The sequence below is a fragment of the Equus asinus genome, chromosome 9 (assembly GCF_041296235.1).
Source record: "Equus asinus isolate D_3611 breed Donkey chromosome 9, EquAss-T2T_v2, whole genome shotgun sequence".
In the NCBI taxonomy this organism is placed as follows: domain Eukaryota; kingdom Metazoa; phylum Chordata; class Mammalia; order Perissodactyla; family Equidae; genus Equus; species Equus asinus.
This window is the reverse complement of record NC_091798.1, coordinates 93,438,638-93,450,755: the sequence shown is the minus strand read 5'-3', so window position 1 is coordinate 93,450,755 and position 12,118 is coordinate 93,438,638. Positions and strand designations below refer to the sequence as shown.

The following is a 12,118-nucleotide window of genomic DNA, read 5'->3' as shown; positions in this document are numbered from 1 at the left end:
AGAATAAGGATGTGGCTGACCCCAATCACCTTTGAACTTTCTGGTCTCTTAAGCCCGTGGCTAAGACTAGAAGCTGCCATGGGCAACTGCATTTGTCAAGGAGACACTTTCTCTTTAGCTTTCTAGAAAGAATGAGGGGGTTCTAGTGGGGTTAGAGCAGGGTCTCAGCAGGGCTAGGGAAAAGCAAAGAATTCTCTTGGCTGAGGCCAAGGAGGGCTTCAGAGGCCCGAGCAGGCGAGTGAAGTTAGGGTGCCTGGAGCACGCCAGGGGGGCTCATGAGGGAGCAGCCAGAGGGCGCCGTGCTGGGAGTCTGTGCGGAGCCCCACTGTGCAGGGTGGAGCAAAGCTCTGGGCTTTGCTGAGGCTGCAAGGAGTCTTCCTTCCTACTTCTGGGGATTGTGGGTTACAGGGTTGCCTGCAGGGGTGACTCCAAGATACAAGGTACGGTCGCCCTGTCAGGTTGGGACTTCCTTGAGGGAGGGGACTGTGGTATCTTCTTTGTCACTCAGCCCCAGCTGACTTACAATGCCTGATGTTCTGTAGGTACTGAATGGGTGGTTGTTGAGTGAATTAACGAATGAAGAAAGACTGTTGGTGTTTCTCTGTTAACTTTCTCTTGAAACGCTATGGTAAAAGTGCTCACGAGCTGGCTTTTCTTTCTAGATAGAACGGGAGTCTGTGCCAAAGTAGAGTGACCACCCCACCCCTTCCCCGGCAATACAAGGCGACCGTGGACTCTGCGCGGGCTCTGCGCGGGCTCAGCCAGCCTGCTGAGCTCCACATCCTGGACGCTTGTCTGTTGCCTGGTCCCCTGGGAGACCCATGCCTGAGCACAGCCCACAGAAGGACTGCTGGTCTGATCGTGCTTTTGCTCCAGCTCTCGAGTCCAGGCCCCGAGCTCTAGACAGGGGTGTGCCCTCAGTGTCTCGGGCATACGCTCCAGCAGGCAGAGCCTTCCAGACAACAGGCTTTGTCCAAAATCAATCTCCCTCTATCTGGGGGACAATTGTGAATAACCGTCCCCATGCCAAAACTGGAGATTTCCAGGGTCTTAAATGGCTAATTAACCATCCCCTGGGAGTACAGAGTTCGTTGCTGTAAAAACCAACAGCCTGGTGCCTCCTCCGACTCCGAGGCTCCATGGCTCACGGGCCCTTGGCTCAGAGCGCTCCCAGACAGGTTTAATGGGTCTCAGGAGCATCTCCTCTCACATTGCCTGAAGACGGGATCAGGCTCTGCCCAGGTGATAATTGCCTTGATCTTGAGTCTACTAAAAACTGGCAAGAGAAATGCTACTGTAGCCTTGGAGTTCTCAGTGAGTGAGAAGAGCGGAAGCGAAGCCAGGGCACATGGGGACACAGTAAAAGCTGGTTTCACAACTGGGTTGCAAAACTGAACCATCTTAGGAAGCCCAGCAGAGAAGCTGGCTTCCCTGGAAAGCCCAGACCTGGTGAGGAGACGTGAAGCCCCAGAGGAAGTCTATGATGGGGGCACAGAGGGGCACCTGTAGCCTCAAGCTGAGCTACTCCTAGCGGCGTGATCCCGGCCTCCCTGGGCCTCCGCTTAGTCATCATTCAGCTGCGGATAATCGTAGTAGGAACCACACAGGCTGCTGTGAGAGTCCACAAAATAGCGTAGCTCCTGTTAGGCGACACACGTCCCACAGCACTCACTGTCTTCCTCTGCGCTCGGCGGGGAGCCAAGGTGCAGTCGATGGCGGGACAAGAAACTCCCAAAAATTCACATTAAACATTATATAAATTATATAACATTATATTTGTATATAATATTATAATGTTATGTAAATTATATAAAACATTTTCCTCCTTTCTCACCACTGATATCAAATCCAGCAAAGACAGACAAATAAACAAACTGCAGCTGGAGAATGGATTCTTTTACTGACGGGCAGCAAATTCCTCCCTGAATCACTATGCCAGAGCAGTCCTCCGGGCCACACCAAAACAGCACGGGAGGCTCGTCGACAAGCTCTGGGAAGCTCCTGTGACCACAGGACACCCAGCGATACAGCAGCCCTGCCCTCAGGAGGTCCACGGTCTGGATGGGGAGCACACAGCGCTGGCACTCAGGCGAGAGCTATGATGCAGTTGTGCTTGAACCAGCCTGTCTCCGAACCATCCGGCAAGCTTGTTAAACCCAAATCCTGGACGCCAGCCCACATCCTGATTCACTGGGTCAGGGATCAGGCCCGGAATTTACATTCCTAACCAACTCCCAGGGGATGCTGCTGCCGCTGCTGCCGCGCTATGGACCATCCTTTGAGTAGCACTGTTATAGAAGTCAAAAGTTGTGGGGCGATTTATAGAGGAGGGAGTGAGTAAGGAATTATTTTGGGGGGTGGGTGGGGGGAGGGGTTATCTGGAGTGACCTCACGGAGGAAGAAGTATTTACACAAAGCCCGAAAGAATGGGTAGGACAGCAGCTAGAGGAAGTGTTTTCATGTAGAGAAAACACTAAATGTCAGGAAAACAAGTGCAGAGTACATTCAGCAAGCTGAAGAGTGCCAGGGCGTGTGTGTTGGTGAGGGGAGGGTGATAGGAGGCAATGTTGGACATTGGTTTCTAGAAGACCTGGGTGCCGGGGCTGAGGAGGTTGGACTTAGTCTGTAAATAACAGGGAGCTACCAAATGTTTTGGAGGATGAGAATAACGTCCTCAATTCGATGACAGTCTGTGTGAGAGGCAGATTAGAGAAAGTGATGAGAAATGGGAAGACCAGTTGGTGGGCTGACTTTTTAAATTCTTTAAGTGATAAGGAGGTTGTCTGGAAGCCTGAACTAGGCCAGTGGGAATAGAAAGAAGGATTTGGAGATGAAAGACAAAGTGGAAGGAATGTCATCGGGATTTTAAAATTCAATTGCATGTCGTGGATGATGGAGAAGAACAAGTCAAAGATGGCCCTAAGGAACGCAGCCTGAGTGCGATGTCAGCAGAAGAGTGAGGGGCTTTAGGAAGAAGAAAGATTTAACAAGGAAGATAATGAATTTGGTTTTGTACCTAACAAATTTGAAGTGACTATAAGTTATCTAACAGCTTGCAATGCAAGCCTGTGTTCAGTAGAGAGGCGGATCTGAGCATTTATATCTGAATGTGTCACATATAGAAGATTGTGGAAACCAGGAGAGTAGATGATTTCATCAAGGGAGAGCACATAGAGTGAGGAGAGAAGCATGTAAGCCATGGAGCCCTAGGGAATGTCTGTGTTAAGGGGTTGGTGGAATGAGAGCTAGCAAACAAGACTCAGAAATCGTGGTGTGGGAGGCATCGGAAAGGCAGCCAGACGCTGTCACCCAACGCACTTGAAGACAGTGAGGAGGACTTAGGAAGGGAGTGATTCGAAGGGTTAGCTGAGAGAGGAGCTGAGAGGGAGAGGCCTTGCCTGTGGAGACTGGGACCTTCACCCTCCAAGGTGGGGCAGGATCTGGGCTGCAGAGAGTCGAGGAATAAGTAGTGGAGGAAGCAGGTGTTGAGTGGTGACAGGAGAAAATGGGACAGTAACTCGAGAGGGAAACACACTCATGGGAGGGTTTTGTGGCTGTTTGAGGAGCTGGGGGACCAGAGCAAGAGTGTAGGCCACGGCAAAGGAGCCAGCGGAAAGGGAGAGCTGAAAGATGATCGATGCCGCAGGGTCTGCGAGGAGATGAGAGGGTGGGACGGAAAGCCCTGGGACAAAGGACCACTTCATAACAAGGTCCTCTGGGGTTCTGGCAATGAGGCTGCCCTGGATGGGATCCAAGCAAGACTCTCCTTTCACTGAAGCACACAGCGTGGCGGCACCGACGTAGCCCTGGGAGTCTCAAACACAGAGGTGTCTGCTTTTCCCCAAGAGCAGTCTCTCCACTTCCCAGCATTCAAGAAGGACCAAAGGTTAAATCAGAGTTTCAGTATTCCAGTTTTCCGACAGATTTATTTCCTTCCTGGGTCAGCCAGACCACGGCGCCTTTTCCCTCACCTGGGCTCCCAAACTTAATTAGCCAACTTCCTCCTTGCCCTCTGAGAGTCAGAAAATAGAGCTGATTTCTCTCCCTCCCTTCCTAGCTTCTGCTTATCTAAGCAAAGGGCCCCGTGGGAGCTTTTGCCTGATTTATTTCAGCTGGTCCCTTGTAGCCACACTGACTCGGGGTTAACCTTCTCGGCCCCTTTGGGACTGCGTTTACGAAGGTTTGCTAAGTATTCTGGCTTACTAATAGGTCCCCTGAGGGGAAGTCCACACTGCCACAGTAGATCTTACTACCTGACACCTAGTGAAATCCTAGGCTTTGCTGAGCTCGGCCAAGACACTGCAGGAAAGCCATGGGCTGGGGTTCAGGGGATTGTTTACATCTCAAAGAACAATGCTAAACAGACGGAGTACAAAGCCGTCTGCGAGAGGAGGCTTTGGGGTTTTATTTTAAAACACTCTCTTTTTTCCTAAAAATTTTTTGGGAAGGGAGTAGTTTTCTAACCGAGTGTGAGAAATGTGCCTGTTTCTTAGAGTTTGTGTTATTTCCGGGTAGTATAGTGGCATTACTAATCAAGAGACGAGCCAGGAGCTGTTTGGTGAGATGCTGTTACCAGTGGCGCGTCCCCCTGTTGTCCTCAGGGAGGGAGCGGCCAGCTGGCCCTTGCCTTGCTCCGCACGCTGATGCTTTCCTAGGGGCACGTCATTAGTCTGAACGACAGAAACATGTTCTGCAGCCTTCATAGAAGTACATTAATCTCTGTTCTTAAAACATTTTCTTGAACATCAAGTTCTGTTCCATACCATCAGAGTCCTGGAAATCATAACTCTGCCTCATCTTTCATGTTAAATTGAAGATGTCAGGAATAAAGAAAATGACCAAACATGATTATAAACATGGCAAATGGGACGTGAACGTCTGTTGTAAGACCTTTAAAAAATGCTGTTATAACACATATAGGACGAGCTTGTTTCCTACTGTCTTTAATTTTTGCTTTAGGCTTTAAAACTAAGATATTGATTAAAATTATGAGAAATACAGATTTAGTAAAATATAATGAGCTGTGCTTTAAAATTAAAAATGGAGGAAGAAATTATATTATTGCACGGAAGCTGTATGTTCTTGGTGCAAGAGTATTGCTAACAAGTCTTTATTCTATTTTTGGAAGTGCTGGTCTTAGTCAATCTTAATGTTGCAGTAATGAAAAATATTTACTCTCTCTTGTGAAACATCGTAGTCATTTTGCCTGAGTGGATGTGACTGCTCTCCTAGGTGACTCGGTGCGTAAGTAAGGGAAAGAATTTGCCCGTATATATGCTGCAGATCTTCCCATGTGAAGGGTGGGTTCGTACGGAGGCCGGGGACAGATGGTAGAGTCACACCGCCTTGGTTTAAATCACGGTTCTGTGTGAGCTCAGATTCCTCTTTCGTGAAACAGAGATAGAAATAATAGTACCCTGCCTCAAACAGTGTTCAGAATAGATGACATCCATAAAGTGCTGTACCAGATGCCGATCCTCCTCCACGCAGGTCCCTTTCACAGGCACCCACACGTAGCCCACCTGCAGCAGGTGTGGGCTGCTAAGAGCTCCCACCTGCACCCTTCCCAAGAGGCATGCCCGTGGCTGACAGGAGCTGCCTTGCTGGTGATGCTTGTTGTGCTCTCTGCATCCTACCCTACTGGGGGTGGCCCCTAGCCAACGACCCCCTGGCTCAGGGATATAAGAGCCAACATTGTTCTTCTGGAAGCGATCAATTCACCACCCAGAGCTCCCACGGAATCAGGCCAAGGCGAGACTTCTCTAGAAAGCACACTTTGCCTGCTTCTTTCCTGCCCTGTACTGCTTCTCTCCTTTGCTGGCTTCTCCTCAATAAAAGTACTCCCTGGCTCACACGGAAGTCCCCTACTCAGGCTCTGCCAGGGAACTTACCCTGGGACCAGCACTTGAAAGAGTGCTTGGCACTTAGTACCATTCAGTAAATGTTAGCAATTATCAGGGATTGCAAACCATCACATTTTTTGTCTGAATCAGGCATATGAACTGGAGCCTTTATTGTTCAGAATTGACTGACCTGCCAATTTGTCATCAGAACGGAAAAATCAGTGCTTCCACAATCGTGTTTTCAATTTTTTTCTTTCAATGGTTGTGCTTGAGTGCCTAAGAGAGGCACATGCAAGAGTTGTCAGCGGGTGGTCAGCGCGAGGATCGTGGCACGCAGCACGACGGGGATGCCAGGCCCAGCCCTGCAGCCCAGGAGCGGAGGGGCGGTGGGGGGGAGTTTCTGTGGCCCAGGTTTCAGGGTCTGAGGGCTCTTATGGGGAGAAGAAGCGAAGCAGTGGTGACCTGGAAGGGGAAATGGTCCAGTTTTTGCTCATTTCTTGAGAGACAGGGGACAGGTTTGGACTCTGGGGCTCGGTTGTTTGGGGTATCCAGACCTGAGATATTGTTTTGTTCAAATCATCAGGGTAGATGGAACTCCTCTCAGTATTGGGAAGGATGGGGGAAGGGCAAGAAAGAAAGGAGAGGAGAGGAAAGGGGCTTCAGCTGTCGGGAAGTCGTCACCTTTTGTGCAGAGCAGGGGAGAGAAAGGAATTGTCTGGATTTAGACAGTGGACAGGGAGAGGATTCTGAGTAAAGCTTAACTGCTCAGCTGCATCATCAGTGTTGAAAGGCAGGCAGTACATCCCCCCAAGAATGTGTTGCCAACAGAGAAAAGCCATTGCAAAGAGCTCAAGGGCCATGTTGCAGGAGCCCCCCAGAGGAGCTATGCCACAAGTGCCAGGCAGAAGGAGTGCCGGAAGTAACAGTCCAAACAGGCAGCTGAGCCTGGGAGTTTCAGCTTCATGAACCCACATGTGATCTTGAAGTAGTTCTCTTCCATTCAACATCTCTTGGTCAGAAAGTCAGAGACTTGCGCCTCCACTTTTAGTTGTATAGCATCCGTTTCATCAATAGCCAGCAACGGCTTTTTCTCCTGGAGGATGCAGGTTTGTCATCAACATCATTTATGGCAGATAAGTTTGAGACGCCAGTGAAGAGGTTAAAACCCGGCTTCCTGGGACTTGGAATTCGACACTGATTTGCTGTACTACCAGGATTACTCACGTGACACAGTAAAAGCAACAGCCAGCAGAAAGGAGCACTTCTGACTGTCCCCAGTCCATCAGAGTGAGACTTCATAGAGAAGGTGAAATTCAGAGCCAGGAAAGGGGAAAAGAGGTCCCTCTGGAGCTGGGGTTCATGACAGTTGGCAAGGCCGGCGCCCCCGGCCCTCAGAGTCCACTCTGCTGGATTGGCACCAACTATGTATTGGGACGATTTTAGGGCTAACCTTGCACTTTCACACATTATCTTGGTCAACCCTCAACACAGTGATATTGTTATTTCCTCCCCTTTTTAATTTTAAATGAGAAGACTGAGGTTTGGAAAACTTAACCCAGTTAGGAAGTGGGAAAGTCAGCATTTGGACCCTGGCCATTTGCCTGAGAGTGTGGCGTTCTTCCTTATTAGAGAAAAGAGCACAGCCCTGCCGTGAGGATGTTCTGAAAGATAGTGTGTCTGTTAGCACAGGACCTGCCATTTGCATCTTTTGATTTATTTCTTGATTACTATCCATTCACAAGTGTGAAAACCCAAAAGGCTCACACTCTCCCTACCATCCTCGTCCCTCATCTGCCAAGTTCTTCCTGCTCATCCCATAGGGACCCACTATTATTAGTTTTCTATCTATCCTTCCAGGGGCTACTTATGTTCTACAAGGAAATATGAGATTCTTTTCTTCTTCCTGCTTTCACACAGTAGTTAGCATAAACATTGTTTAACACCTTCTCTTTTTTCAATTAACTCTACATCCTAGAGATCTTCCATATCATTTTATAGGGAACGTCTTCAATCCTCTTTATAGTTGTATAGTATTCCGTTATATGGATGTCCCGTAGTTTATTGAATCAGTGCCCTGTTGGTGACAATTCGGGTTGTTCCCTATTTTTTCCTATTAGAAAATGCTGCAAAGAGTAACCTTCACCCTTTAGCATGTACAAGCATATCTGCAGGTTTAATTGCTGAACGGAGAATTCTGTGGAAGAATGTGCATGTGTCTGTATTTTTCATGGACAGTCACCAGAAATTTTGAAAAGGCCAAAACGAGACGCAAAGCACTTTCATACCCTGGTTTCATAGCTGGTTTGCCAAGGACGCACCCAGCTAGTGAGGACCAAGCCGAGCTCCTTTTAAGGCTTGAGCGAGCACCAGACTGGGCCCCTGGCCACTCACAGCAGCGGGTGACTCTTACCTCTGGCCTTTCTTTCTCTCTCTGTTCTGTGCAGGCTGTGAGACAGGGAACCTGGATAGGTCCTTGAAGTTCGTCCTCCTGCCCTTGGACACACCACCCTGGGAAACAGCTGAGACATGCAGCCCTGTGCGGCCTGTCTTAGAGACACAGGAACGGCATGGGCCCCGGGGCCCGGAAGACCAGAGCTCCTATCTCTACTCAGTCACTTTGTATCCGTGTCGTCTTGGGTGAGGTTTATATTCTCTCTGGGCCTCAATTCCTTCATCTGGGAAAGAGGGAAAATAATCAAATCTGTCAAAAGCAATGGTGGTGAGGATTAGCGATGTGTGGAAATCACACCCAGCGCTCAATAAATGGTTGCTATTATATTGTAGAATTACCCTAAAGCCCATGCTTACAAATATACTCTTTGTATCTGTGCCATTGAGGGCCTAGCACGGGCCTCTCCCCGACATCCATGTAATGACTCATAACTTCGGCTACAAAACCATCTTATTATTGACGGTTTGGCTCTTTGTAAGCAGTTTACGAGTGGTTTGCCGCATCCCACTGATGAAACAGTGTCCTTCCTAGTACAGTCACATTAAGCTCCAGCCACACTCACAACATCAAAGGACCCTGGCTCATTAATGAATTGGAAAGCAATTTTTCACTGTTCGGTCCAGCACCTAAGCTGACCCTTAAAAAGCATCAAGGTTTATCTAGGGTCAGAGGAGCTTGGAAATCCTGCAAATAGGGCCACCCAGAGCCTTACAGTCCAATGACAGGTGTCTGGATTCACAAGAAGCAGAGACCCACAGAAATCCAGAGCAGACATTTTCAGTGGTGATCTGAGAGTTGCGGCTTCCAATTCTCTCCTTTCATCTGTTTTGTGTTTCTTGACACTCAAATCAGCACACAGAGCCCTGTTGTCCTCCCGGTGAAGGGAATGAATGTTCTCTGAGATGCAGACAACTCTGGTGATGGCGGTTACGCAGTGATGGATTACCCTTAGGTTTCCTCATGCTCTGAATCCATTACAAGGGGGGATTGAATTCTATCTAGTCGGGACCCTCATTCCTTTCCTTAATTGCTTTTTAAAGCACTGGAATGAAAAGTTGCAAACAAGGTACACATTAGCTATTCCTCCCACCCAGCCGTTCTTGCCGCAGTCCCATCTTCTGCCCTTCAAAGTGGTTCAGCAGCAAAACGTTCACAACCGTGAGTCACTCACAGATCGCTCAGGCGACTGAAGGAAAAAATCTGTTAATGGGATTCGCAGTTCTTACAGCAGAGAAGAGCGAGCTGTGGAAGGGCCAGCGTGAGAAGGATTCCGTGCCATTCAGAGGAATGAGATTCTGTTGCAGCTTCTTCCTGAATTGGAATCACTGACAATGTATTTGCATATTCATTTTTGGACACTTTGATCTCAAAACCAGTCCGTGGAGGAAGTCAGTGGAACATCAGAGAACTGTAGGCACTTGAAAATAAAGGAAACTTCTCTCCTAAGCTAATCTCTTTCCTCAACAGGCTTATGCCCTTGAAGAAGAGGTTGAAAGCTAACTGAGAATCTTGGGTGTTATGCTCACTACCTATTAAAAAAAATCTGATAAAGACTTGTGGCAGGAATATTGACCTATAGTATTTGCAATTTTGGAATTTTATATCATCAAAGATTAGTTGCAGCCTTGTATATCCTTGTGGAGATTTGAGTGGAAATGTTCTTATATCTGCATCGTGCAATATGATAGCCACTAGCCACATGTGCTATATGAATTTAAATGAATTAAAATTAAATCAAATTAACATTCCACATCCTCAGTAGCACCAGGCACATTTCTAGTGCTCAATACCCACCTGTGTCTGCTGGACAGTGCAGCTCTAGCATGTAGAAGGTGGCAGAGGTCTGAGTGGATGGACATTAGTCTCCCAACCTGAATGTGATGGAGAGCTCCGCAATGGTTAATTGACTAATTAGCATTTCCTCCTTATTAGTGAAGAACTTTGCTCAGCCTTCATAACATCCCTAATCACGGTTAGCTATGGAGAGATAGGCTTGCAAATGAAAGTTCATGCCTTCGTGGTTCAAGACCTAGTTAAGCATAACCAGATTATGTGCAGTAATCAACCCTTCTGAATCACCAAGTTTATGCAAATTTCTTGATTAAAAAAAATTGAGTCAGGACCATCAATGGACCTGCTTTGGGAAATAATGTTTCCTCTAGAAAAAAAATGCATCAGTTTTGCGTGTTGATATTATTCAATTGACAGGCATATACAAATTTCGCACCATTCGAAATAACACAAGAGTTGGGTCAGATATATACAAAAACGAGCAAACAAACAAAACCCCCACAACTTAAGAATCTGCATTTTTGGATAATGAGTTCACTCTCAAGGCCAATGACTAAGTCCGCCTCGCCTTGATGCAAAAAGGATATGAGGCAATGTTGCGTGTTTTATGAGTACAATCTAATCATGGTTCAGTATCCATATGTTCTTCCAGAGCTGTCTCCTAGGGAGTTCACGGCTCTTCACTCTCCCTCCCTCATTACCTGCCCTCCCAACCCCCACCCACCGCCAGCATTATTATTCTAGTAGATACCATCAAAATGAACACCAACGAGGGAAGTCTTGAGAGGAGAACAAAAATTCAAAGAGTTGAATATGAACATCAGTATGAATTAGTCTATGAACTTCATCTAGGGGACAAAGTGGTACATTGGGCTAATTTGATGGACACAAAGCACAGAGGCTCCCCTTATCCAAGGTTTCACTTTCCAAAGTTTCTTACCTGAGGTCTGAAAATATTAAATAGAAGATTCCAGAAATAAACAATTCATAAGTTTTAGACTGTGCGCCATTCTGAGTAACGTGATGAAATCTTGTGCCATCTTGCTCCGTCCGGCCCAGGACGTGAATCACCCCTTTGTAAAGCGGATCCAGCTCCCCGCCCGTTAGTCACTTAGTAGCCATCTCGGTTATCAGATCAACTGTGTGGTATCACAGTGCTTGTGTTCAAGTCGCCTTTATTTTACTTAATAATGGCCCCAAAGAGCCACTACTCTCTTACTGTGCCTGATTTATAAATTAAATTTTATCATAGGTACGTATGTATAGGAAAAACATAGTATGCATAGGGTGCAGCACTGTCCAGGGTTTCAGGCACCTTGCAACGTGTGCCCCACAGATGAGAGGGGACTGCTGTAACTAACCTTTAGAGAGCTCATTCTGCGCCAGGCACTGTTCTGTACACTCCATCTCCATACTTACTCACCTAATTATCACAACAGCCCCATTTCTCTGATGTGGACTGGGAGAGGCTGAGAAATTTATCCAAGTTCACACAACCAGGCTACAAGCCGGGCAGTCTAGGGGCAACCTGTTCTCTTAACTCTGAGGCTCGCTGCTTCCCCATTTTTCTCTCCTGTCTGCTGAAGCACCTGCGGGGCGTCCTTCATCCCCAGTATGGTCTGGTAGGGGAGGCTGGCTCCTGGAGCTACGTGAAAGCCTCAGAATGTAGGCTGGGAGCCTTGTGGCACGTGGCATGACTTATCTGGAAGGTGGAAGGAGAGCTGAGTCACCAGTGGATGCTCATTTCCATTCTTCCCTCCCCTGGGCGGCTGGCATGGGCCAGGCATAGAGGGGAGAGAAGCTGCTCTACGGCCCTCTCCGCCACCCCAACAACCCCTCGATGGTCCAGGCCAAGGCTTCCTCAGGGAAAGCTGGAGCGGTGTGGTCCCCGTCCTGCTAGCACATGCTTTCTGGCTCCTGGGTGGACGTGGGGTAACCAGGCACTGTGAAGCCTGGAGGGCACGCGATGTCCCTTAGAAACAGAAAATTGTCTTTGGTAGGGTCCAGCCTGTGTCCACGGTCCCCCTTGGGT

The 12,118-nt window shown here is 48.0% G+C and overlaps 1 long non-coding RNA gene across 1 annotated transcript in view; it reads left to right on the top strand.

Moving 5' to 3' along the window:
* The window catches only part of LOC139046308 (uncharacterized), a 35,052-nt gene extending 24,538 nt beyond the window's left edge, over positions 1-10,514 (top strand). The window contains exon 3 of the long non-coding RNA XR_011506152.1: positions 8,288-10,514. This is a non-coding gene — a long non-coding RNA (uncharacterized lncRNA). The remainder of the gene's footprint in view (positions 1-8,287) is intronic.
* Positions 10,515-12,118: the final 1,604 nt, after the last annotated feature.